This window comes from Pieris napi, chromosome 4 (assembly GCF_905475465.1).
Source record: "Pieris napi chromosome 4, ilPieNapi1.2, whole genome shotgun sequence".
NCBI classification, from domain to species: domain Eukaryota; kingdom Metazoa; phylum Arthropoda; class Insecta; order Lepidoptera; family Pieridae; genus Pieris; species Pieris napi.
Window position 1 is genome coordinate 5,330,469 of NC_062237.1, and position 26,701 is coordinate 5,357,169.

The 26,701-nt window shown below is 37.5% G+C and overlaps 1 pseudogene; it reads left to right on the forward strand.

Annotated features, from left to right (window-relative positions):
- The first annotated feature begins 7,542 nt into the window (after positions 1 to 7,542).
- Positions 7,543 to 25,237, forward strand: LOC125048883 (annotated as a pseudogene).
- The last annotated feature ends 1,464 nt before the right edge of the window (positions 25,238 to 26,701 follow it).

Sequence of the window (26,701 nt, forward strand, 5' to 3'; positions counted from 1 at the left end):
CGCGAGCAAACAAATCGACTCAAGCGCTACCTCTGCATTCAAAGATTGTTTTAAGGGAAAGTATACAACATTTTAATTATAATGATATGTCATTTGAAAGCTTAAAACTTCAGCTTTTATGAGATGTCATCATTATCAATATCCATGTATCCTTTTTTTATTATTGGTGTCTGAACTTAAATGGGGGAAAAATGGGACTTTGGGTAAAGGACTTGTGTTCAGAATTGACAAATAAAACACCTTTTTTTTTTCTTAAAGAGTATAACATTTATTGGTTCACTAATTGGTATTGCCCCCTAGGCCTAATTACAGCCCGTATTCGGTTCTTCATCGACCTTATTCATTTTTTGACGGTGTCTTGAGGAATACCTTCCCACTCCTCTAACAAAGCTGCTTTCAATTCTTCAAGGCTCGAATGGGCTGGATTTCGTGCTCGTACCCTTTGTTTGAGCTCATCCCATAAATGCTCGACGGGATTTATGTCTGGACTGAGCGCAGGCCAGTCCATTGTGCGCAAATCGACTTCTCGAAGAAACTGCTGAGTATCGCGCGCTGTGTGGCATCGAGCATTGTCATGCATTAGGATGAAGTCTTTGTCAACAAATCCTGCGTAGGGCACAACATGATCCAGGAGAATATTTGTGACGTACCCATCAGCTGTCAGTCCTGCTCTCCGGCCTACTCCAGGCACGAAAACGAGCTTCGTTTTACCCTCCAACAAGATACCAGCCCACATCATGCAAGAACCGCCACCATAGGCAACGATTTCTGCGAATCAGCATTAGGAAAATCGCTCTCCCGGACGCCTGCAGACCCGGCCTCTCCTGTCACTGCCATGCAGACACATTCTGCACTCGTCAGTCAACAGGATCGACCGCCATTGCCCAAAGTTCCAGTTAAGATGCTCTCGAGCAAACTGTAGCCGAGCTTGCCGGTGGCCTGCAGTCAATTTGGGGCCCGTTGCAGGCCTTTTTGGAGTCAGGTTGGCTTCCTTCAGACGTCTTCTTGCTATCCACTTGCTGACAGCTATACCTTGAACACGTCTCAGCTCGCTCTGCACGTCGACACTCGTAAGGTGCCGATTTCGCAGGGAGGTTGAGACAATGAAACGGTCGTCTCGTTCAGAAGTACAACGGTGGCGGCTGGTTGTTGGTCTCCGAGTGAATACTCCACTCTCTTGTCTATTGTCTGTATACTCGGGATACAGCAGATTGACGCAAGTGAAGCTGGGAAGCGACTACTCGTTGACTGAGTCCTTGTTGCAATAAGGACAAAAACTTGAGCGGCTTCTTGAGGTGTGGTATCCATGGTTTCTTGAAAACAATGAATGCAGGTTGCGGAGAAGTGTATTGGTCAACTGTTGATAAGCGACTGATAAAGGTTGAAGGGTAAAGGGGGTTTTATAGGGGTAGAGGGTAGCGCAACTGGCTGGTAGCGTAGTGAGTAATTTGTCCCATACGCCCTAATTTCGCAAATTAACATGTTGGTAGTCGTTTTATTTAATCGTGTTGATGTTTTTTTTAAAGCTTAGGTTCCAAGCTTTCAAATGACGTATCATTTTTATTAAAATGTTGTATTATTTCACTTAAAACAATCTTTGAATGCAGAGGTAGCGCTTGAGTCGATTTGTTTGCTCGCGAGTGTATATAGAAAAGAACCTACTATTGAAAACTATATTAATTACAAAAGAAAAGATGCCCAGAAAAAGAGAACAATTTCAGAACAGAAAAAAATTTGATGGAATAACTTATGTAACACTTTTAATAGAAATACTCACATAAGTAAAATTTGGAATTTATTAAAAATGTTCAAAGGCATAAGACCTAAGAATAAATCATATACAGATGTGTTTATATCTCCACTCTTGGATAAATTATCAGATAATAGCAACTTAATTGAAGTAGATCAACTGAACATTGTTTTTGAAATCAACAATGATAACCCAAATTCAAAATTTTTACTGGATCCATTTTCATGGTCTGAATTTTTAACAAGTTTGCACTCTAGACGAAATACAACTCCTGGCTTAGATGATTATCCTTACATTGTAATTAAAAACTTAGATGTTTCTGCCCAAAAGTTGTTTCTTAACATCCTCAATTTGCTTTGGAGTAATAAATCTATTCCACAGTCATGGAAAACACAATGTGTTGTCCCAATACTTAAGCCCGACAAATGTCCTGAGTTTTCTAGTTCTTATAGACCAATTTCCTTGTCATCCTGTCTTGGTAAAATATTCGAAAATATGGTGAAAGTCCGTCTCGATTGGTATGTTGAATCTAAGTGTTTCATTCCACATATACAATATGGCTTCCGTAGAGGGCGTAGTAGTGCAGACAGTTTCACCTCTTTAATCTCTGACCTGAAAAATGCAAAACATAGAAAATTAAACACAGTTTGCATATTCCTAGACGTTCAAAGTGCTTTTGACAGTGTTGATCCTGGTATACTAGTTCAAATCATGTCTAGGTTGGGTGTGCCCGGGCACTTATGTAAGTGGATTTTTAATTTTTTGAACAACAGAACAATCTATGCTAGGCATAACAATATTCTATATGGACCCAAATGTGCCTCGAGAGGTACAATGCAGGGTGCCACACTATCTCCATTACTGTACAATATATACACAAGTGAAATTTGTAAATATGTAAATAATAGGAATGTAAATATTTTACAATTTGCTGATGACATTGTATTATACAGTAGTAATTACAACTTAGAGATTGCAATAGATAATATGAACAAATCCTTATTTCAACTATTACAATATTATAATTATCGTTTACATTTAAAAATTAACCCATCTAAAAGTAGTGTTATGTTTTTTGGCAATGAAGCCTCAAATTCAAATATTATTTACAATAATGGAATTATAAATAGAGTCACTTCAAAGAAATTTTTAGGAATAATACTAGACCCAAAACTAACTTTTGAAGAACATATTAAATATATTGGTAGGGGAGCCCAAGAGGGGATTTCGGGATTTACTAAAGCGCGGCAGATTAATATATAGGGGGATACCTTGTACCCGGTTAAGTACCTCCACAAAATATGAGGCCCATATATAAAGCCGCACGTGAAGGAGATAGGATCAGTTTAGTAAAAAAAAATTGACCATCAAAAATTCCCGAGCGCGTCAGATTAAGGTAGGGTGAGTTAATTACATCCTAAAAAGTGTATATTCCACTAATCTGACAATTTGAGAGTGACGGAAAAAAAGGGGAGGGCAACAAAGTTGTAAAAAAAAAACGTCATCTCGACATTCTCGAGCGTAGCTAATTTTTTTTTTATTTTGAAGGAAATAATTCAAGAATAATGAAAAATATATAATCTGACGATTTCCGCAAGCCGAAATAACAAAAATTCGTCGATAAAGTTAAATGCGTGCAGCTGCGTGATGCCTACATTTCCTTAAACCGATCGGAATCTACTAAACGGCGTTCTAAATATTTCCCTCAAAATTACATTTCCTGTGAATTTGAACCGATTCGGACCGATAGATTTTGAGAAATTTTGAAAAATCTTAAAAAAATAAGAAATATTTTTTTTTAAAGTGGTTTCTTTATCAATCAACTTCAAAAACTAATCCGCCTTTGAGCTTGAAAAACCACGTCGATCGCCACCAAGCTGGTCAAAAGCGGTTGATTCGTTCGAGAGATATAGTACACGAAAGAAACCCGAAAAAGTGTTTTTTCGGGATTACTCCGAAATTTGTGGTTCGATCAATTAAAATTGCAAAATTATTTATGAGGATGATAAAACTGCGTCGAATGCCGCCAACCGCGTGAAAATTGCTTGATCCATTCAAAAGTTATTGCGGTTTGAAAATTCCAAAAATAGTGTTCTATGAAACTTCTATCAGACTTTCGAGCTGGGAGAGCTCAAATGCATAGAAAGGTTATTTCTTTGAACTCAGCGAGCTCAAAATATCAATTTTAAGCGCCCAGGAATGGAATTAGCGGGAAGTTGCAGGGATGGCCCTTTAGGTGAACCGTTTTTCTATTTTTTTTTTGGCAGATCAGGCGAATCCCTCTAGATAATCGTTAGATTATGAGACAGTACGTTTAGAACATAAAGATGAACCACATATATCTTAATCTGACGCGCTTGAGTATTTCAAAATTGCGATTTTTTTTTTGCAAATTAAGAAAATGGCTGTGGGTTTGCGTCCCATCGAAATCGTCAGATTAGTGAATGAGAGCTTTTTTTTGGTGCACTTAACACTCCCTTAGAAAATCTGACGCGCTCGATAATTTTTTTTTTTTTTTAATTTTCAACCCTTAAATACAACCACCCGCATCATGCAAACGATCAGATTAACATACGTACATTATTAAAAATACGTAGGGCATAGATGCTATCAATATCTGACGCGCTCGAGGATGTCTATGCAACAGTTTTTTTTTACATATTTAACTATCTATAGCCGCTTCCCCCACCGATGAAGAGGAATTTATCATATAACATTTTTTTCTTCTTTTTATCTAAGCTTTGCATCCCAATAGGTCTCTACGACAATCGAGTAAATCCCCATTTAGCATCGTGGGCTCCCCTACCATATATCCAAAAATGCTCACAGGACTAAATGTTATCAGATCACTTTGTGGTGTAACATGGGGTGCAGACCCTAAAATATTGTCAATATTGTATAAAAGTATTGTTAGAAGTCACTTAGATTATAGCTCACTCGCTTATATGAATAGTTCTCATGTAAATAAATTAGACATATTGCAGAATAAGGCTTTAAGAATAATATCTGGTGCTATTTGCTCAGCTCCCATAAGGGCCATGGAAGTTGAGACAAAAGTGATGCCTTTGATTTTGAAGCGAATCTTACTTGCTGAAAGATACTGTCTCAAATTAATAGCATCAAACAACACTCAAGTAATAAACAAAATTGTACCTTATATAGATAGATCCCCAAGAAGACCATTAACAACAGCACAAGGTCTAATATGTGGTAATTCTCCAACAATGTCCGATATATTTCTGGAAATAGACAATAGTTTTTCTAAAGTTAGAAAACAGTGTCCATGGCCATGTTACTCTTTCTCTTATCAGTGTATTTCACATCCAATTAATGTAGTCCAACAGACAATAAACAATAATTCGGAAATGCTTCAATTTTTGGAGGAAAATACAATGTACTATGTTATCTACACTGATGGGAGCAAAGCAAGTGATTATGTACATGCTGCTCTATATGATCCACAAGCAAAATTTTCTTCAAGTTTTATTCTGCATGAACCCTGCTCTATATTTACGGCAGAGGCATATGCAGTGTATCAGGCATTAATGCGTATTCGCGAAATCAATAATATTAAATATTTTTTAATAATTTCTGATTCTTTGAGTTTGATAACAGCTTTAACTACCCTTACAGTTAAATTCAAGTCCAATTATATCCTTTACTTCATTAAACAAATAATTCAACAATATCACAATAACAATATTCAAATTTTGTTTCTATGGGTACCTTCCCACAAAGGTATCTCTGGCAATGAAATGGCTGATAAAACTGCATATGAAGGAGTTAATGCTGTTGACGTTAGAAATACAATGAATGTTCCTATGTCCGATTACTTGCAATGTATTGACCAGAATATTCAAAATTTGTGGTTAGAAATGTGGAAGAAAGATCAAGATACGAAAGGAAAATGGTATGGAAGCATACAAGTAGACTTAAGCCGCGTATCGACTACGCGCTCCAAGAGGGCGAACATTGGCGCGCGCTCCAGCCGCGCGCAATGGATACCACTTTGGAACGCGCGCCAATGTGTTCGTTGGAGCGCCCGAACGCGGAGCGGTCCGTTCCGACGGGTGTCGGTTTTTTACCACGCATCAATCGTGGCGCGCGCGCCAATTGGGACGGACATATCGTATTTTTTTGTGTTTGTTGCGCTCCCAATTATGGATAACCAAAGTTGCCGTAAATTAATACAACTATATGGTACAAAAGAACTACTGTGGAATAGCAAAAGTTCTTCGTATCATAATAAAGGCGGAAACATACTACCAAAACGCGACGCCACACCACGCCATCCGACGCATGAGAGTACTTATCAATCCCATATATTTAATATGGTCAGATGCACATAGACAACACGCCATGTGATCACACGCGGTAACATCCAATCGATTTGGATCGGCGTGTTGTGGATGTTGTGATGATGACGTCATGCGTCAATGCTTTCGAGTTTTTGACACGAATGTCAATTTATATACTTAGATATTTTTGGATTTATTTGGCGAAATGAACGACGAACAATTAATTGAGTTGGTGAAACAATATTCTGTTTTATATGACATGAGATTACCTCAAAACAAGGACAAAAACAGGGAGTTAGGATGTTGTTAGTTAATACAAATAACCTGTTAATCAATTCAGTTTATTAGAAAAATACAGGGTGGGCCAGAAAGATTTGCGAATTTGAAAAAAAAAATTAAAAATAAAATAAATACAATACACAAAAATTTTTATTTCAATTAAAATAGACATCTGGGAAATTTATTTATTAAAAATAACATCATCCAGGTGTGCACCATTGCGCTGCAAACATTCCTCGAATCTGAACCTCAAATTGGTAAAAACTTGCTGGCACATTGCGCGGGGAATAAATCAGCTAAATGACTTTTGAATTTGCAAGCGTGTCGTGGTGTCGCGTGTTGGTAATGTGCACGATGGACATCGGGTGTCGACACGACACGTCGCGTCGCGTTTTAGTAGTATGTTTCCGCCTTAAATCGCTTAGAGAAGATGCTTGGAGAGAAATCAGTAGTGAAATGGGAGTCCCTATGCCGGAATTAAAGAAAAAAATGACTGTGCTCCTATTATCGTACAGAAGAGAAAAATTGAGAGTATCTAAAAGCCAAGCTGACTGGCTTCCTTGATGAAGGGTCGAACACTGGAACAGTTGCCACGCGCGCCACGCGCGCTTAGTTGATACACTTCAAATATTTGGAACGCGTTTCACGGAACGCACTCTCGGAGCGGGCATTCATGGCGCGCGCGCCAGGAGCGCGTAATCGATACCCAGCTTTACCTGCAAGACCTTGGTATCATCGTATGCAAGATGCTCCTCGAGACTTTATTACTATCATAAATAGACTGCGTTTTGGTCATAATACTGCACCGTCACACCTTGCTCGACTCGGCATTATTGCGAATAAAACATGTTCACATTGTAATTCAAGTGATGGAACTGTGGAAGTTGTGGAACACATTATCTTCGATTGTCAAAAATTTTTGATCGACAGACTAGTGTTGGCCAGTGAACTTAGTGATGTTGAAAATAAGTGTGATTTATTGTCCCGCCCGCCGCCTTTAAAACATTTGTTACAAGACGAACTTACTTATAAGCACATCTACAATTACATAAAAAATACAATAAAAACAATTTAATGGAATATGCTCATAGGCGTAACATTACGTCTATGAAAATTAAGAGTTGACCTAAAGGTTGTGAATGCCAGGTCATAAAATCCCAAAAAAAATAAAAAAAAATAATACAGCATCGCTTGTCATATCAGTTTCAAAATTTGACGGTTGGTGCCTTCGATTATTTTCAAATCAAACGATTAACGAACGGCAACCAATTGATGAATGCAGTGAGAAAGTGTTCTGATAATTTTAACGAACAGTACTTTTTAGTATCTAAATGGTAGAAAGTTAAACAGTATATTATAAGTGTTTCTAAAGTTTTTAATAACTTAAATGTATGTAACTTGTGAGTGATATAAAGATGGTGGGACTGCAAAAAGGCCCTGGCTTGGGCGCGAAAAAGGGTTCGGTAGCTGCTCCCTCGAAAACCGGGTCCACACAAAACATGTCTGCTAATATTAAAGTAGTGGTGAGGGTTCGTCCCTTAAATATGAAAGAAATGCAGTCGAACAATCGTATTGTTGTAGACGTTGTTGATGACAAAATGTTAGTGTTTGATCCGAAGGAAGAAACCAGACCTTTCTTTTATCAGGGAGTCCAGCAGCCTAACAAGAACTTCCTGAAACGTGCTAACAAAGAGTTAAAGTTTGTCTTCGATGATGTTTGTGGTCAGGAAGCCTCAAATCAAGATGTATTTGAAACCACAACAAAGGAGATTATTTCATCTCTAATGGAGGGGTATAATTGTTCAGTCTTCGCATATGGAGCGACTGGGGCTGGGAAAACGTTTACTATGATTGGAACTCAAGAGAATCCTGGTATTACTTATTTAACAATGGAGCACTTGTTTTACACAATTGAGTCATTTGAGAAAGATAGAGATTTTGATATTGGAGTGTCATATATTGAGGTAAGTATCCTAGTAAGCGTTACTTTTCAATGCTACTACTTTATATTGAAACCTTTTTTGCCTTTTTAGGTTTATAATGAAAATGTGTATGACCTGCTTAAACCTTCTTCTACTCCACTCCAACTTCGGGAAGACTCAAAATATGGGGTGATGGTAGCTGGTCTCAGCCTTCATTCCATTCAAACAGCTAGAGAGCTTCTTAACATGCTTGAAGATGGAAATAAAAACAGAACACAACATCCTACTGATGCTAATGCCGAAAGCTCTAGGAGTCATGCTGTGTTTCAGGTTTGTTTATGCAAGTTTAGGTACTTTGAAATTATTTATATATTTGTCTAACAAAAAGACTAAATAAATACTATCATTTTTATATTAACCTTAGATTCATTTGAAAATGTAAGTTAATGTGAAAAACATTGTTTTAGGTGTATGTTAAAATGCAGTATAAGATTAGCAGCCAGCTTCGTGTGGTAAAATTATCTATGATAGATCTTGCTGGTAGTGAGCGCGCATCAGCTACTGGTTGTAGAGGAGACCGGTTTAAAGAAGGTGCTAATATTAATAAAAGTCTCTTGTCACTTGGTAATTGCATCAACAAATTGGCTGACGGAAGCAATAATATTCCTTACAGGTATGTTCACGCGCACGGCACATGATCTGCGCCGGCGGGAGTGGGGCGCGGGCGCTGCGGCTGCGACCGACCGGCAGTTACAATTACGGACGCACGGCGCGCGATACGAATAAGAATTTTATTTTAATACACATTTAAATCCAGTCCAGGTTGTTTGTTTGTTTGCTGCAATTGCAAATTCATCAGCAAATCCATCTCCCGGACAAAATTTGGCGACCGTGACAGGACATCGGTCTGCATCCAAGGGCCGGTGAAGTCCAGAAGACCATAAGAATATATTAAGAAGATTCATAAGGAAGTAAGCCCGTTCCTTACCTAATCACTTTCCTTGCACCGATTCGCATCGATTTCAATCAATGTTAAATAGTGTCGTGAGTCAATCTAAAAAGTGCGTTAATTACTTGTTTTAAAGTCTATTTTCCAAGTAAATAGTCGATTAAAATTCCGAGTTACACGTATAGAATCATTCAACGGGTACTACGGAAATCTACCTACAAGTTTAAAAAAAAGTAAAACTAACGTTTAGTTCTACATTTAACTGCCCAAACTAGGGGTACAATATTTAACTGCCCAAACTAGGGGTACAATATTTAACTGCCCAAACTAGGGGTACAATATTTACTATTTCCTTTGTCTTTACGTTTGCAATAAGTATTTTTGCGCGTTATAGATATTTAACTGCCCAAACTAGGGGTACAATATTTACTATTTCCTTTGTCTTTACGTTTGCATTAAGTAACTTTGCGCGTTATAGATATTTAACGGCCCAAACTAGGGGTCACAACTGTATATACATATACATATGTATACAGTACTATTTTCCTTTGAATTATAGTATAGCAAAATAGTGTTACATAAAGTAACGATCCTACGTAATTACCCAAACATAAAATCTTATTTTCTCCAATTGTTAAATAATAAATCTTTGAATTTAGAGTTCCGTAACTGTTAAACACTTATTATTTTCATTCGCTTTGCATGAAATTTGAATATTTTCAACTATAGCCTTTTCTTAGTTCACAAATTTCCCTATCACTTCACGCGCTTAAATACGCGCATCTATTGCACATCGCTTAGCCGAGTCGCCGAACATTCCAGGTTGGGCGCGATCATTCTCCGCTGCGCGCTTGTTGCTGCGCGAGACCTATACTCGCGGTCCGGCCGCTGTGCAGCGCTGGGTCTACCCGCTTCGCCTCAACGGATTTTGGTTTGATTGCACATTCTTGCCCACATCTTTTATATCATTTGCAAATTAATCATGGCTCAAAGTAAACTGTCGGACCGGGATGAACTGGCTTTGTTAGTTCGTAAACGTGGTACAATTAAAGCGCGATTAACCGTGTTCAAAGATTTTCTCGGGGTTATCGAACAAATTGAAATCGATAACATTACGTCAAAAAATATAAGTGATATTAATGTGAGACTAACCAAAATAAAGGAATTGTTTTCAGACTTTGAAAAGGTCCAATCTGAAATAGAAGAATTAGATCTAGAAAGTAATTTAGATAAACGGTTGAACGAGAGAATCGATATTGAAGGCCAGTTCTTCGCGGTCATGTCTAGTGCCCAGGAAATAGTGTCAAAACGAGATGAGCGAGTCGAGGCTGTCCAGCATAGACTTTCTCTTGTAAGTAATTCCAGTAATACCAATAATAATAGCCACTTAAATAATCAAATTCGATTGCCAACAATAAAATTACCAACTTTTGATGGAAATTACTTGAAATGGCTGGAATTTAGAGACACTTTTGACTCGCTCATCAATGCAAATGATACTTTACCTGACATTAGCAAATTTCATTACCTCAGGTCCTCACTAGAGGGTGGTGCCGTTGTCACGATAAAATCTATTGAGTTTACGAGTGAAAATTATCTGGTTGCATGGGAACTACTGTGTAACAGATATAATAACAAAAACGTACTGATTAATAACCACCTCAAATCGTTATTCAGCCTTGAATCTTTAAATAGGGAGTCGCATAGATCACTCAGGTACATTATAGATCATGTTTCAAAGAATTTGAGGGCTTTAAATACGCTTGGTGAGCACACTGATAAGTGGGATAGTCTCGTAATTTATATAGTAGTGCAAAAGCTAGATAGTGTAACTAGCATTAAGTGGGAAGAGTACAAATTGAACCTTGGTAGGTCGATAGAACTAGAAGATTTTTACCAATTTTTAAGACAACGTGCTGATATTTTAGAGACCGTCCAAGGCGGCTCTAGAGCAGTTCAGGTTAATAGAAATGAAAGGTTTGTTAGTAGTAAGGAACCAAGACACATTAAAACTTTTTTCTCATCTACGCCAAATGGATCATGTTTTATGTGTAATGAGAATCATCGTCTGTATAAATGTGATCAATTTAAGAATTTGAGTATCGAAGCCAGGGAAGCAGAAGTTTCCAAACGCAAGCTCTGCTCCAATTGTCTTCGTCCAGGGCATTCCACTTCCAACTGTCGTCTCAGCTCCTGCAGAGCCTGTAACAAAAAGTATAATAGTTTATTATGTCATAATAATAATAGTGTCAATAAAGTATTGCAAAACGAAAGTCACTTGAACTTACAAACTAACGAGGTAAAACAAAACACTAACCATGAAAAACAAAATTTGAATACTGTGGCTAGCACTAGCACTGTTCTGACCACACTTACCTCATACTCGAGTAACAGCGAAGTCCTCCTGGGCACTGCAGTGGTTGAAGTCGTCGTTGAGCGTGACAACAGTACTTACCTGGCACGCGTTCTTTTGGACTGTGGAAGTCAAAGTTCGTTTGTCACAGATAACCTGAAAAATAAACTTAAAATTAAAACTAATAGTACTAAGTCACGGTGTATAAGTGGACTGAACAATTCAATATCTACAGCCACTGAATATTGTACATTAAAATTAAAGTCAAGAATTAATGCCTACACTACGGATGTACATTGTATGATTATATCAAATATTTCAGAAAACTTACCTAGTGTAGAAATCGATCCCGAGGATTTAAACATACCCAACAATACTGCACTCGCCGATCCAAACTTCCATAAAAGTAACAAAGTTGATATATTAATTGGGTCCGATGTAATGTGGAATATTGTTAAGGGAGGTTGCCAGATATCGTTAGGTGAAAATAAACCTAAGTTAATTTATTCGAAGTTTGGATGGTTGGTTTCAGGGCCCATGACTCTGGCCATGCCATCTGTGAAGTGTAACAAGAAATCTGTATGTCATTTTAGTCAGGAAATTAAAGACTCACTTTCTAAATTTTGGGACTTGGAAAATTTCATAATGCCAAAACGATCATTGTCAACAGATGAACAAATCTGTGAAGATTCCTTTAATGAAAATACAATTCGCTTACCGTCTGGTAGATTCCAAGTAAAAATGCCTTTGCGCGAGTCTCCTGAGGCTCTTGGAGACTCTTACTCACTTGCTAAGAGATGTTTTTTAAATTTGGAAAGGCGTTTCCAAAAGCAGCCGAAATTAAAGGAAATGTATAGTGATTTTATACATGAATATGCTACGTTAGGTCATTTGACAGAAATAGAGAAGCCGCCTATTGGAAATTATTTACCTCATCACGCGGTGCTGCGAGAGAAAAGCGAGACCACAAAACTTCGGGTCGTTTTTAACGGCTCTGCTCGCACAGCATCAGGTAAATCGTTAAATGATATCCAGTATGTGGGCCCAGTAGTACAAAATGATTTGATGTCAATTTTGTTGCGATTCCGCCAGCACAAGTATGTATTAACGGGGGACATTGAAAAAATGTTCCGCCAAGTAAAACTGGATGAATCGCAACGTCACTTACAGCTGATATTATGGCGAGACAATGAAGCTCAGCCTTTGCGAACATTGCAGCTCAATACTGTAACGTATGGGACAGCATCAGCCCCTTATCTGACCACCAGATGTTTAGTTCAGTTATCAACAGAGTGTTCAGACAAACGAGTAGCTAATACTATAAAAAACGATTTTTACTGTGACGATCTTATAACCGGTTGTGATAACAAAACAGAACTCAAATACTTACGTGATGCAGTCGTCGACAAGTTGGCTGAGGCTTGCCTCCCACTTAGAAAATTTAGAACTAACATTCCGAGTATATTTGCGAGTGAACCCATTTCAACCACATGTACTGAAAAGGATTTATCCCAGACAAATGATCAGTACTCTAACTTACAGAATCAATCATCAGTGCTGGGGTTGAATTGGTGTCCCTCACAGGATAAGCTGTATTTTTCAGTCGACTTTCAGATTGAACAGCCGTTCACAAAGAGAACTATTCTGGTAGCAACATGCAAGATTTTTGACCCCCTAGGGTTGCTAAGCGCTTGTACAATTGTTCCTAAAATGCTGTTACAAAGGTTGTGGGAGTCTAAACTGGACTGGGATGATTTGGTGTCCGCCGATGTATCGAAACAGTGGAGTGACTTTGTAAATAATTTAAATCAAATAAAAGCGATAAATATTCCACGCCACGTTTTGCATCCATCGTCGGACACTCCAGTGTCAGTGGAATTACACTGTTTTGTCGATAGTTCTCAGAGTGCATTTGCAGCATGTGTATTTATACGTTGTACTGATCAAGAGGACAACGTATCAGTCAAGTTATTATGCGCCAAGGCTAGGGTTGCCCCCTTGAAGCCCAGTACTATACCGCGGCTGGAACTGGCAGCGGCCCTGCTTGGTGCTCAGTTAAGTTCAAAGGTTTGTCAGTCACTCAGTCGTAAGTTTGATCAAAAATATTTCTGGAGTGATTCTACAATTGTGCTGGGATGGATTAAAAATACCAACCCTAGTAATCTAAAGCAATTTGTTTACAATCGAGTAAATGAAATTCATGAACTGACTGACAAATCTACATGGCATCACATTTCTACAGAAATAAATCCGGCAGACATAGCTTCTCGAGGAGTCAGCCCTAGCAAGCTTCAAGATTTAGAATTATGGTGGAGTGGCCCACCCTTTTTAATGAAACCTAAAACGGAGTGGCCAAGCGCTCCTATAGAAAATGTTGAGCTTCCGGAGCTCAAAGTATATTCATGTTGTGTGTCTGCTGAGCATTCATTTGAGTTTGATAGGTTCTCGAAATTTCAACGAATGATCCGGGTGGTAGGATATATCTTAAGATTTATTCACAATTGTAAAACAAATAAGGATTCGCGGCTAAGTGGTGATCTGAGTAACGATGAAATAGATAGGTCTACTCAGACCCTAATCAAAACCTGCCAACAAGATTCCTTTCCAAATGAGGTGCAATCATTAAAAAACAATAAAAAGATACATCATAAATCGAGGATTTTGTCACTAAACCCTTACTTAGATGAGCATGATTTGATTAGGGTTGGAGGCAGAATCCAAAACTCAATCTGTGAGTATTCTAAAAAACATCCCATTTTATTATGTGCACGTCATAACTTTACGAAACTGTTGTTTAAGAAAGAACATGTGCGTCATAAACATTGTGGGCCTGAATTATTACTTAGCATTATACGAGATCAATATTGGCCCATCGGGGGACGTAATCTTGCACGCAGTACATTTAGGAAATGTATCGTGTGTGTTCGTATGCAGAGTAACTCAATACAGCCTATGATGGGTAACTTACCCCCTCCTCGAGTCACTCTTACCTATCCCTTCCTCGCGACAGGCGTAGACTTTGGCGGGCCCTTCTCAATCGTAGACCGCAAGGGCAGAGGATGTAAGATATCCAAATGTTGGCTTAGTCTTTTTGTGTGTTTAAGCACTAAGGCATTAACTTTGGAGGTGGTTAGTAGTCTGAGTACTGAAGCATTTTTAATGTGTTTGCGTAGATTTATATCACGTCGCGGCAAGCCTCATGATATTTATTGTGACAATGGCACCAACTTTGTGGGTGCAAATAATGAGCTAGGCAGAATGTTGCAGGCAAGCCAAAGTTCTGTAAGTGCGGCTGCCCACGACGAGGGCATTAAATTTCATTTTTCGCCCGCTTATTCCCCTCACTGGAGGGGGCTGAACGAGGCTGGAATCCGTTCAGCAAAGTTACTAATGAAACGTGTAATAGGAAATGCGAACCTGACGTTCGAGGAGCTCACGACGCTATTCACCCAGATTGAAGCAATTCTTAACTCCCGCCCGTTAACTCCCCTAACGTCAGACCCTTCCGATGTTACTCCTCTGACTCCAGGGCACTTCCTTATAGGCCGGCCGCTGACAGCTTTACCAGAACCACCTATTTTAACAAATTATCCAAACAGATACCAAAAATTGGAACAGCTTAAGCGGCATTTCTGGGACCGGTTTCATAGGGAATATTTAAGTGAGCTGCAGCAGCGGACTAAGTGGCGAGAGCAGAGGGGAACACTCAAAGAGGGCGATCTTGTTGTCATCAAGGACGACAACCTTCCCCCAATGCGATGGCGCTTGGGACGAGTTAAGAAACTGTATCCAGGGGCAGACGGCATCACTCGAGTAGCCGATTTCACGACTTCACGTGGCGTAATCCAGAGGGCCTTAGGCAGGGTCTGTCTGCTACCAGCTATCAACCCAGAGGACGAGTCTCTTGGTAACCAGGGTTCCCAAGGCGGGGAGCCTGTTCACGCGCACGGCACATGATCTGCGCCGGCGGGAGTGGGGCGCGGGCGCTGCGGCTGCGACCGACCGGCAGTTACAATTACGGACGCACGGCGCGCGATACGAATAAGAATTTTATTTTAATACACATTTAAATCCAGTCCAGGTTGTTTGTTTGTTTGCTGCAATTGCAAATTCATCAGCAAATCCATCTCCCGGACAAGGTATGTTTAATATAAGTATTTTACAATATAATATTCTTGGTGTTTTTATCATTAGTGAGTTTATTAAATCCAATTTTTAATTATTTTCTCTATGAAGAAATTGAGTAGATTGTCATTTGTAATGTTGACTGGTCAAGGAAAATAGTTAGCTGGAATGTCAAAATATCTTTAAATATATTTATGTGTAACTTTTTAGAGATTCAAAATTGACTCGTCTTCTTAAAGACAGTCTTGGTGGCAACTGTAAGACAGTTATGATCGCCAATGTATCCCCATCAAGTATAACATATGAAGACACATACAACACACTCAAATACACTGCAAGAGCAAATAAAATCCAACTATCAATTAAAAAGAATATTGTTGATGGTGATATACGGGCGTCACAATATGTCAAGATAAATGAGGAGCTTAAGAAGAAAATTAAAGAGTTGGAAGCCAAATTATCTCTGTCCTCTATGAAGACTGTCAAAGAGTCTGATGGAGTTAAGGAAAAATGTAAGTTAATTGATTTATATTTAAAACTGTGTTTTATATGAAAATTTAGTAAAACGTCGCTTTATTATTTGTAATTATGAAACTTTTTTCGAATGCCAGTTGGCTTGGGTTGAAAATTTAGTTGTTTGTAATTTGATACTTTTTAAGTTTTATTATTTTTTTATGTTTTATGTGTGTTGTATAATGAGTAAGTGGACTTGTAAAATCAGACAGAGCAGCTTAAAGCTAAGTTGATAACTGTGTAGTATTAATAAAAAAAATCTTTTTATGTATATAATTTTTTTTGTACAGTTTAATTGTTTTTATAATTTTGTTGGTCCTTTTCTCATGGCGTAGCCTAGTGTTTGGTTATTACTTTTCGAAGGTGCTTTTATAGGAAACTCATTTTTTATTATATCAAAGAGGTAATTAAGTTAAATTTGATGTTAAGTGATACCGTCCATTGCCAGAAGGCGAGAGCTTTGCCAGCCAAATTAGGAGTTTATCAAGTCTGTAATTTTAGTTTTGAAGAGCGGTTACGGCGCTTTTCGAATTTGAATGTACCTTTATTACAGTGTCTCAGCAATGGCGACAGCGCATACAATCAGTTGAAAGCGAACACGCTGCGATTGAAAGTCGTCTAATAGCAAACATGTGCCAACAGCGCGTACTAGCGTTACGTCAACATCTGGGAACGCGGGCCTTCCAGCACCTCGCAGATTTGGCTCATCGGTGCTCCACTGAACATATGCAACAGGTAATAAAGATAGTATAATATCACAAGGGCAATAAAAAGAAAAGTGCGTGCGCTTTACCAATCTGAAGTGCTTTTGAATCATGGCTGTTCGCCAATGTAATGTAGTTGTTAGTTGTGTCAGGCACAGAAGGCTGATTACCTACTTTCCTATTATGAAAGAAAATTATCATGAAACAGATACAGAAATCTGAGACCAATACCTACACTGGGTGTAGTGCCACTGGCATAATTGTATTGTATTCAATAATATATTATGTAAACTAGCTGCCCCCGCGAACATCGTTTCTCCTTAATGTGATTTAACTTAGCCTAATATTTTAGTACATAACAACATTGGAACATTTTGCTATACTACCCCAGAGACGGTTTTCCGGAATGAAAACTTTTTAGGTTTTTCTGTGAATTTTTCTCTATGTTATATAGTATAAACCTCCGAGTTCAAGTCATAAGTTTTAAATTTACAATATAATAGCCAATAGGGGTTGGTCGTAGAAGGATGAAAAATAGGGGTTTTATTTATCATAAAAAATAAGGTTTAAGGTTTAAGGTTTAAGGTTTAAGAATAACTTTATTTCTCATAAGAATTGCATACAAAATTCACTTACTGAGAAACACATATTTAAAACTAAGATTAAAAATTAGAAATTAGAGCGCACAGATGTAGGTACATATATAAAATAACAAAACAGAACAGCACCAAAAATGTGGGTAGACATAATAAACTTGATCAGTCAACCAAGCAAAACACGGATGTACGAATTTGAGTTTTTACTAGATGTGGCATTGATGGCATAGTCTGATATAACAAGTTTACATTGATTATTTTAATTTTTTTCATAACACTACTTTATTTTTAGTTTATTCCTATATTTATATATTTAGGGCATGTACAAGGTTTATAAAACATTTTTACAGACTAAAATCACTTTTAGGCAGATTTTGGTCAATATCAAATACAATTCTTTAACACCGTGAGGAGTGTTAGTTTAAAGTTCTTTAGACATTAAACATTTCAAGTGTTATCGCATTCCTGTCAATATATATATATACATATTAAATTTAATCACTTATTTGTATTTAATTAATGTGTAAGTTTTTAGAAGCTTTTTAAATCGGGCATAATTTTGTTCTGCTTTTATAACTGATGGTAACTTATTATAAATTGTACCACCCTCATACTCCAAACTTCTTTTGCCATAGTTAGTTCTAGGAGGGCGGGTCACCAAGTAACTAGCACGTCTTAAGTTAATATTTCGTGTTTGTTGTTTGGTTAAAAATTTTATATTAGAATTAATTTCCCTATTTAATATTTTGCGTACTAGAATACAAGTGTAGTATGTGTACGTTTGTTTAATATTCATTAATTTTGTTTCCTCGTGTATCCTTTCAGTAGGCGTCCGAAGTTTATAGTTAAATAAGTTTTTAATCAATCTATTCAGAGTTCTCTGGATAGGATCCAAATTACTCTTTGCTGCAGTACCCCAGACCTCAATGAGGTAGTCGACATGAGGCTTAACCAGAGAATTATAGATCAGATACCGCACTTTTTGTGGGAGACAATTTGTTATGTTTCGCAGTGCCCCTGTGAGTGGAGTTAGTTTAAGTTTAATTTTTTCTAGATGTGGCTTCCAAGTTAGGTTACTATCCAAAATAAGTCCGAGATATTTTTCTTTAGGTTTTCGTTCAAGTATTTTTCCGTCTATTTTAAGTTCGAAATTATTATTTATTTTTTTATTTTTTGCTGCAAAAATAACATAATTTGTTTTTGTAATATTAATAGTTAAAAGATTTGATTGAAACCACTCATTTAACAGATTAAGATCATTTTGAGCGTCGGCTATTAGAGCTTCGATCGAGTTTCCAAAGTAAAAGAGACTTGTGTCGTCTGCATAAAGGGAGATGTCACCTTTGAGACCCAAATCACTGATACTGTTAATATAAATGAGGAACATGAGGGGGCCTAATATTGATCCCTGGGGAACGCCAAAATTCAGGATACAGGAATTGCTTTCATATTCACCTATTTTTACTATTTGTTTTCGGTTCTCCATATATGATTTAAAAATTTCAAGTGCTTTGCCTGTAACACCGGTAAGTTTTAGTTTTTGTAATAATTTTTCATGACTAATGGTGTCAAAGGCTTTTTTTAGATCGATAAATATACCTAAGGCAACTTGTTTTTGATCAATTTTATTTTTAATTTTGGTTACGAGGTCAATTGTGGCAGCGAGAGTATTTGATTGAGCTCTAAAGCCATATTGTTTTCGGTAAAAGAAACCTTTTGAATTAAGGAATGACTCTAATTGGTTATAAAGAATCTTCTCAAAGACCTTAGAAAGCACTGGGAGAACTGATATAGGGCGATAATTGCACGGGTCAAGCTTACTTCCGGCTTTATGAATTGGTACAACTTTTGCAACCTTTAACTCGTTGGGAAAAATACCTCGTGCCAAATGATAGTTAATGCAGACTGTTAGTTCCGTGGCAATAATGTCTTTTACGCATTTAATTGATTTTGTACTAATACCATCAATGCCAGATGCAGTGTTACAGTCCAAATTTTTAATTATGGTAATAACTTCTTTCGTGGTTACTGGTTTCAGAAATCGCAATTCTGTTCTATCAGTTAGACTACACTGTTCTAAAATTTGAGGTACTTTTGATTTTTTAGAAATCATATTTGCTAGGGTTGAGCCAATGGTCGAAAAATATGAGTTAAAACTTTCACATATTTCTTTTTTGTCCGTAATAGTACCAGCTGCCGTTTCAAGTTTGTCTGGTCCAGGTCTGTCATGCACTTTGTTTTTAGCTAAGTCATTTATAAGTCTCCACATTTTTCGTGGTTTACTAGAATTTTCTTCAAACCTCTTCAGATAATATTCACTTTTCGCTTTTCTTATATTGTGTGATACTCTTGCTTTAATATGTTCGTACTCTGCTTTTAATTTCGTGTCCATCGCATTTGTTTTATATTTTTGCCATAATATGTTCTTGCTATTTATCTCTTCTAATAGTTCTTTTTTAATCCAGTCTTGCCGCGGAGGATTCAATGTTTTAAATTTTGTGATTCTGCACTTATTTAAACAGGATTTCAGTTTCCCTGCCAATTCATCATACTCTACGTCTTCATGATTTTTAGGATATTCATCCAGGCATCGATAAAGTTTGATGAAGTCAACTGCGTTGTATTGCTGTTTTATGATAGTTGGTGGTTGGTATTGCTTTATCTCTAAAAGTATTTGTTTGTGGTCAGACAATGAAGATTCCGTAGTGATAAAATGAAAATTATTTTCACTTAAATTACAAGATACATGGTCTAACATTGTCCTGGTTGAGGTTGTTTCGCGGGTACAGTGTTTTGGGCTTATTTTGTTCAGGATTTTGTAGTTGTTCTCTTTTAAGGTGTTCTTATATTTGCGTGTCGCTGAGTCCGGGTTGAGTAAGTCCAGGTTGTAATCGCCAAAGACTATTGTTCGTTTAAATTTGTGTAATTGTTGTGAATATATCTCGAGAAAGTTATCCATTTTTATTTTATTAGGCTTATAAATGGCACCGATATTTAGAGAGAATTTTTTCACGTATACCCAGAGATAATGAGTATCATCGACGCATTTTTCTTCAACAAGGTGATGTTTGAGATTGTTGTACACAAATATTGACACTCCACCGCCCCTTTTATTTTCTCTATAATTAAAGTAATGGGTATAGGAGGGTATCTGGAGCATTTTTGCCTCATCTTCACTCTTAATCCAAGTTTCCGTTAGTATAATGATATGTATGGTTACTTGTAAAGAAGCGATAATGCATCTAAGCTCATCGAATTTTCCAGGTTTGACAATACTGCGAGAGTTGGCATAGAAAAATTTCAGAGATTTTTTTGTAAAAATAATATCTGTGTAATTGTTGGTTATTTGGTAAGTTATTTTCTCTTTGGACGTCATCAGTTTTTTGGAGTTTCCTTTATTGTTGTTTCTTGCGTTTATAAGTTCGGTTATATGAGGTAAAGCTAGTTTTTTGTAATTGTTGTAATTTTTGGTATGTTGTTTACATATTTTATAGTGAGATCTTTTTCACCCTTTTCGATCCTTAGGGCAAGTTCGTCTCGCAGACCTTTTAGCTGATCTCTTTGGTACGGGGTCATATCTGAATAAACTCTAACGGGTTTACCAATTTTACTCTTGTTTTTTAAAATATCGGTAGCGGCGCGTTTATTCTCGAAGACGACTTTTATCGGACGTGGCTGTGAGGGGTTAACGACTGCCGGTTTACCTAAGCGAAACACATGCACTATCTTGGGGTCAGGGATTGGTATTGGATTGAAGGCGTCAGCTATCTTAGCTTTGTCGTAATCCTTTCTTTCCTCTGAAGAAGATGATTTTAATTCCGGTATACCAAACACAATAACATTGCAACTGCGCTTCTTTCTCTCCTCTATTTCATTTATAACAGTATCCAAGTTGACAATGGACGGTTGAGTGGTCTTCAGAACCTCGACCTCTTGTTGGAGCTCAGTAACCAATCTACGCAACTCTGGAACTTGTCTTAAACCGGTCTCACAGTCATTACAAAGATACGATAGTTTGTGCGTCTGAAGTCCAAAGACACGCAGTTCGGTCGCAGAAAGACCGTTGCATTTGTTACAAATGAGTCGGCAACACCCTTTGCAAGTTACTTTGACATTTTTCTCGTCCATTTTAGCAAGACACTTAAAACATTGAGACATGATGGGACTCTTTAATGTCAATATATTTATTTTATTTTTTTCTTTGTTTTTTGAGGGTAGGTCTTTTATAGCACTTTTAAATTACTAATTTTTAGAGTGTTACACAACAATAGCTATGTTTCCAATAGTTCTAGCACAAGTTAAAAGTTTTCTCCAAATCACATACACTTTTCACTACAATCGCGCGTATACAACCATATAATTAAAATAAAAAACACAGGAGCTGCGTAATACGATGTTGACAGGTTGACGACGCGCGCGGAACAAAAATAAAAAATTTATCCAAGAAATAAAAAAAATATTTGGGTCGGACACCCCTTATCACTTGGAGTTTGAAAGATAGATTGAAGCTGATTCTCAGACTTACTGAATATGCATAAAAAATGTCATAATAATAGGTCGAGCCGTTTCGGAGGAGTATGGGAACGAACATTGTGACCCGAGAATTTTATATATATATATAGAGATAAAAATGCTTTTTTTTAGATGTGTGTAGAAGATATTCCTCGTCAAGAACGTGCCGCTGAAAGTTACGTGAAGCAATGTGCACTACTCGATGCCAAAGTACTTTCTACTTGGAGCGAATGGAATGAGAGCCAAAAGAAGTTGAATTTAATGTACAATCAGGCTGTTGCAGACCATCCAGAACTCATAGACTTTGTCCAGAAACTACAGACCCAAGCCAAACTAAGATTAGTTGAAGCCAGAGACAATCTACGATACAAGCTTCTAGCCATCGAGCACCAGGAAATTAAATCCTTCACAGACTATGTCAGCGAAAGCCCAGTATGCTGAAGAAGCTTTATCTAACTTTAAAAGGTTATGATAGAGCCACTCCTGCGTTGACCAATGAATATCTAGAGATTATGAAGAAAGCAAAGTCGGTCAAGGGTATAGTGTGGTCCGATGAGGTACCGGATAACGATGACTTATTCAAATTTGTGTCATCACTAGATTTAGAAAAGCCAATCAGTGTTATGAACTTTGATCATGAAGAGAACATTGACTTAGTGACTGATAGTGAAGAGGGGAGTGGTTCCCTATTTCCAATGTCAGTTAAAACTAACATTGAAAATATTGAGCCACTACCTTCAGCAAAGAAGCGTAAAGGGACATTCACTAAAGGCACACCTATGAAGCTGATAAATAATGAAACAATCATTATTAATGATTCATTTGAGAGCATGGATGTGAAACAAGCCATGAATTCAGCGAAGAAGGTAAAACAAGAACTGAGTCAGTCATCAGACGTGGATAATTATAGCACTATTGATCCGAACTGTTTGAATTCAACGTTTGTTATGGCAAGTAAAATGGACTGGAACGTGAGTACTTTCCCGTACATTTCAACAATAGCCCCTATCATCCTCTTCTTTTCGATATGCTCGAAGAAGTTTGCGTCGAATTTGTGGGTCCTGGTGCCACTAAAGCATGGTACTGTCACCACCTGATTATACACGCCTGAAAGCAGTCCCGTCTGGTTTGCGCAGCTCATCTTTGAATAATATTTCATCACTGGAAGTGTTACCTTGGAAGTACCCTCTGTGCTACCCTGTTGTCTAAAACAAGACCCCATCTCTTCCCTAGTGAACCAGATGGACACGTTGGTAATCTGTGATAATATGGACAAGTCCTCCTTGTATGTTCCGAAGATCCCATGATAAACAATTTGTGACGCTTTTTCTTCCTCTATTTGTCCCGCAATGGTGAACCTGTTCTTCATCTCAGCCATCTTTTTATAGGCGTACCAGCCCCCTGCTCCTGTTGTGCTAAAAAAGTCACTAAAGTCCCTTGGGTTTTTCTCTGACTTCCACACTGCAGAAAACATGGTTAAAGGAAAAAACATCCTAGTGGCCTGCCTTGCTGTAGTAACCAGTAGTATCTCGGCCAAGAGTGTGGTTACGTTGGAGATCTCGGACGCTTGTCGTGTATTCTTAGTAAGTTCTATTAAGTCGTCGATACACGGTATATGGGACATTGCTCTCTTTACTGCAGCAGCGTATTTCTTTCGATAAATTCCCTCGCTCCGGATCATGCAAAGCCACGCGGTCATGGGACCTATGCTCTGTACGATTGATTGATTTATTTTATTTATTTATTTATTTAATTATAAGTAATCTTACAGCTAACATACAAAATATTACAAAACAAACACTTATACAGTACAAAAAGCCAAAACAGATTACATAGATATACAATATTATATAAGAAAAATGTAACAAATAAGCGCATCAATAGAAAAAATATATACAGAGAACTGAAATTTAATATTTAAAACAAAAAATAATACCAAATACAACCTAAACAAAATTCGAGTCTTCCCGCCCCTTCAAATATTTTCTCACATGTTCCTTGGTGAGGTGGAAAATATCAAATTCCTCATAATTAGTGTTATAGTTAGATAAAACCCGAAACATTGGTGAATTATGCAGGTAATTCGAGTTCGTACGAGGCACATGGAACAATTTTGAGTGTCTTGTCGCATATTGAGAAGGAATTTTAAAAGAAATTAACGACAGCAAATAGGGGCTATCGATCCGCCCATTAAGAATACCATGTAAAAAAAGCAGGTCTTGCTGACTTCGCCGACTTTCTAATGAGTCTAAATTAAAATAATTGCAAGAATGCGCATAACTATCGAAGCATTGGTATTTTTTAAAACTAAGGAATTTTACAAACTTTTTTTGTATATTTTCTATTGCTTTTTTATACTTAGTATAATATGGAGACCATATAACACTCGCATACTCCAGCACGCTTCTAACATAAGCAAAATATAAGCTTTTAATGCAATGTATGTTATTAAATGTCTTGCATGACCGCTTGACAAATCCTAGTTGCATATACGCTTTGCCTGTTATGTCATCGATATGTTGTGATAGGCCCATTTTTTCATCTAATAGTATTCCCAGGTCTTTTACTAATTTTACTTGTTTTATTGGGGTGTTATCGATTTTGTAAGTGTATTGAATTTTTTTGTTTTTACGCGAAAAAGTTATCTTATTACATTTGTTTATATTTATTGAAAGTTTATTTTGTTTATAGTATATTTCTAACCTATTAAGATCTTGTTGAATTTGATTACAGTTATCTATTGATTTTATTCTTAAGAAAATTTTTTGGTCATCCGCGAACATAAGATGTTTAGAAAAGTGAAAACAATATTTTATATCGTACAAATAAGCATTAAATAATAATGGGCCAAGTATTGAACCTTGGGGTACTCCTGATGTAATGTTAGTGAACATGCTTTTGTACCCGCATATTACTGTTGCTTGCCGTCTGTTAGTTATGTATGACTTTATCCATCTGTAAAGGTCACCACGTATTCCAAGGGAGAAAAGCTTATGTAACAGGATAATATGATCAACGCGATCAAAAGCTTTTTCTATATCCGTGTAGATAGCGTCAATTTGGTCACCCTCATCCATACCTCTCAGTATATAGTCAGTAAAAATAGTCAAATTAGAAACTGTTGAGCGATTTTTAGTAAAGCCGTGTTGTTGCTCCGGTAGTTGTTTAGTGATTAATGGACTTATAACATTATGTACTAGTTTTTCGAACAGTTTGCTAAAAGAATTAAGGATTGAGATAGGTCGATAATGGTCAATTCTGTTTTTGGAGCCTTTTTTATGAATAGGAACTACATGTGCTTCTTTCCATTTTAAAGGGAATGCACAGAATGTGTTAAGGGACAGATTATATATATGTGATAGTGGTGCTGCAAGTTCCTTACTACATCTTTGTAGGAAAACTGCTGGTATTCCGTCACTACCTGGACCCCTGTTTATATTTAAATTTTTTATAGCTTTAAAGACGTCGTGTTCCGTTATGTGAATGTTATTATATATGATATCTGACTCAGGTAGTTCAGGTAGGTCATAAGTATCGTCAGGAGAGTGGGAGACGCTGTTGAAGAATTTATTAAAACCCTCACAAATCTCAGGCTCCGATTTATATGACTCATCTCCAAGAACTAGCATACTAGGGTACCCAGATTTACATTTACATTTACGTCTCTCCGGCGGAAAAGAAGTGCCCTCCAATAAGACGTCATGAGCGCCCGAAAGACCATATTTAGATACGGGGAAACTTTTGCGAGAATCTTCAACTTTAGAAAGTGGCATCTTTGTGTGACCCATTCGCAATTCGTTCACCCTCAACGCGTGTGCCGAAAACATATCTAAATATGGCCCCATTGTCCCATACCAGTTCTCTTTATCAGACGGTGAAAAGTCCTTATATATTAACCCATTCCCCTTCAGCAGTTCGACCCACTCTTTCTTAATCTGTTGAGTATCCAAGGAGTACTCATTTCCTTTAAATGTCATTTTATATGACGTCCCAGCTGTCTTCTTCATCATATTAGTGACTGTCTTCTTAACTTCCTGCCTACTCACATTGTGAGCAGTGAATATGATACTCACAATGTGGTTACCTACCGTTATGTTCTTTGTTACTTCAATCAATGTTTTTGCAGCTACTGCATCTGCATCTGTCTCCATGGCCTCACCTTTTTTCTTCTCTCCAAAAGCTAAAGTGAGTACTTTCCCGTACATTTCAACAATAGCCCCTATCATCCTCTTCTTTTCGATATGCTCGAAGAAGTTTGCGTCGAATTTGTGGGTCCTGGTGCCACTAAAGCATGGTACTGTCACCACCTGATTATACACGCCTGAAAGCAGTCCCGTCTGGTTTGCGCAGCTCATCTTTGAATAATATTTCATCACTGGAAGTGTTACCTTGGAAGTACCCTCTGTGCTACCCTGTTGTCTAAAACAAGACCCCATCTCTTCCCTAGTGAACCAGATGGACACGTTGGTAATCTGTGATAATATGGACAAGTCCTCCTTGTATGTTCCGAAGATCCCATGATAAACAATTTGTGACGCTTTTTCTTCCTCTATTTGTCCCGCAATGGTGAACCTGTTCTTCATCTCAGCCATCTTTTTATAGGCGTACCAGCCCCCTGCTCCTGTTGTGCTAAAAAAGTCACTAAAGTCCCTTGGGTTTTTCTCTGACTTCCACACTGCAGAAAACATGGTTAAAGGAAA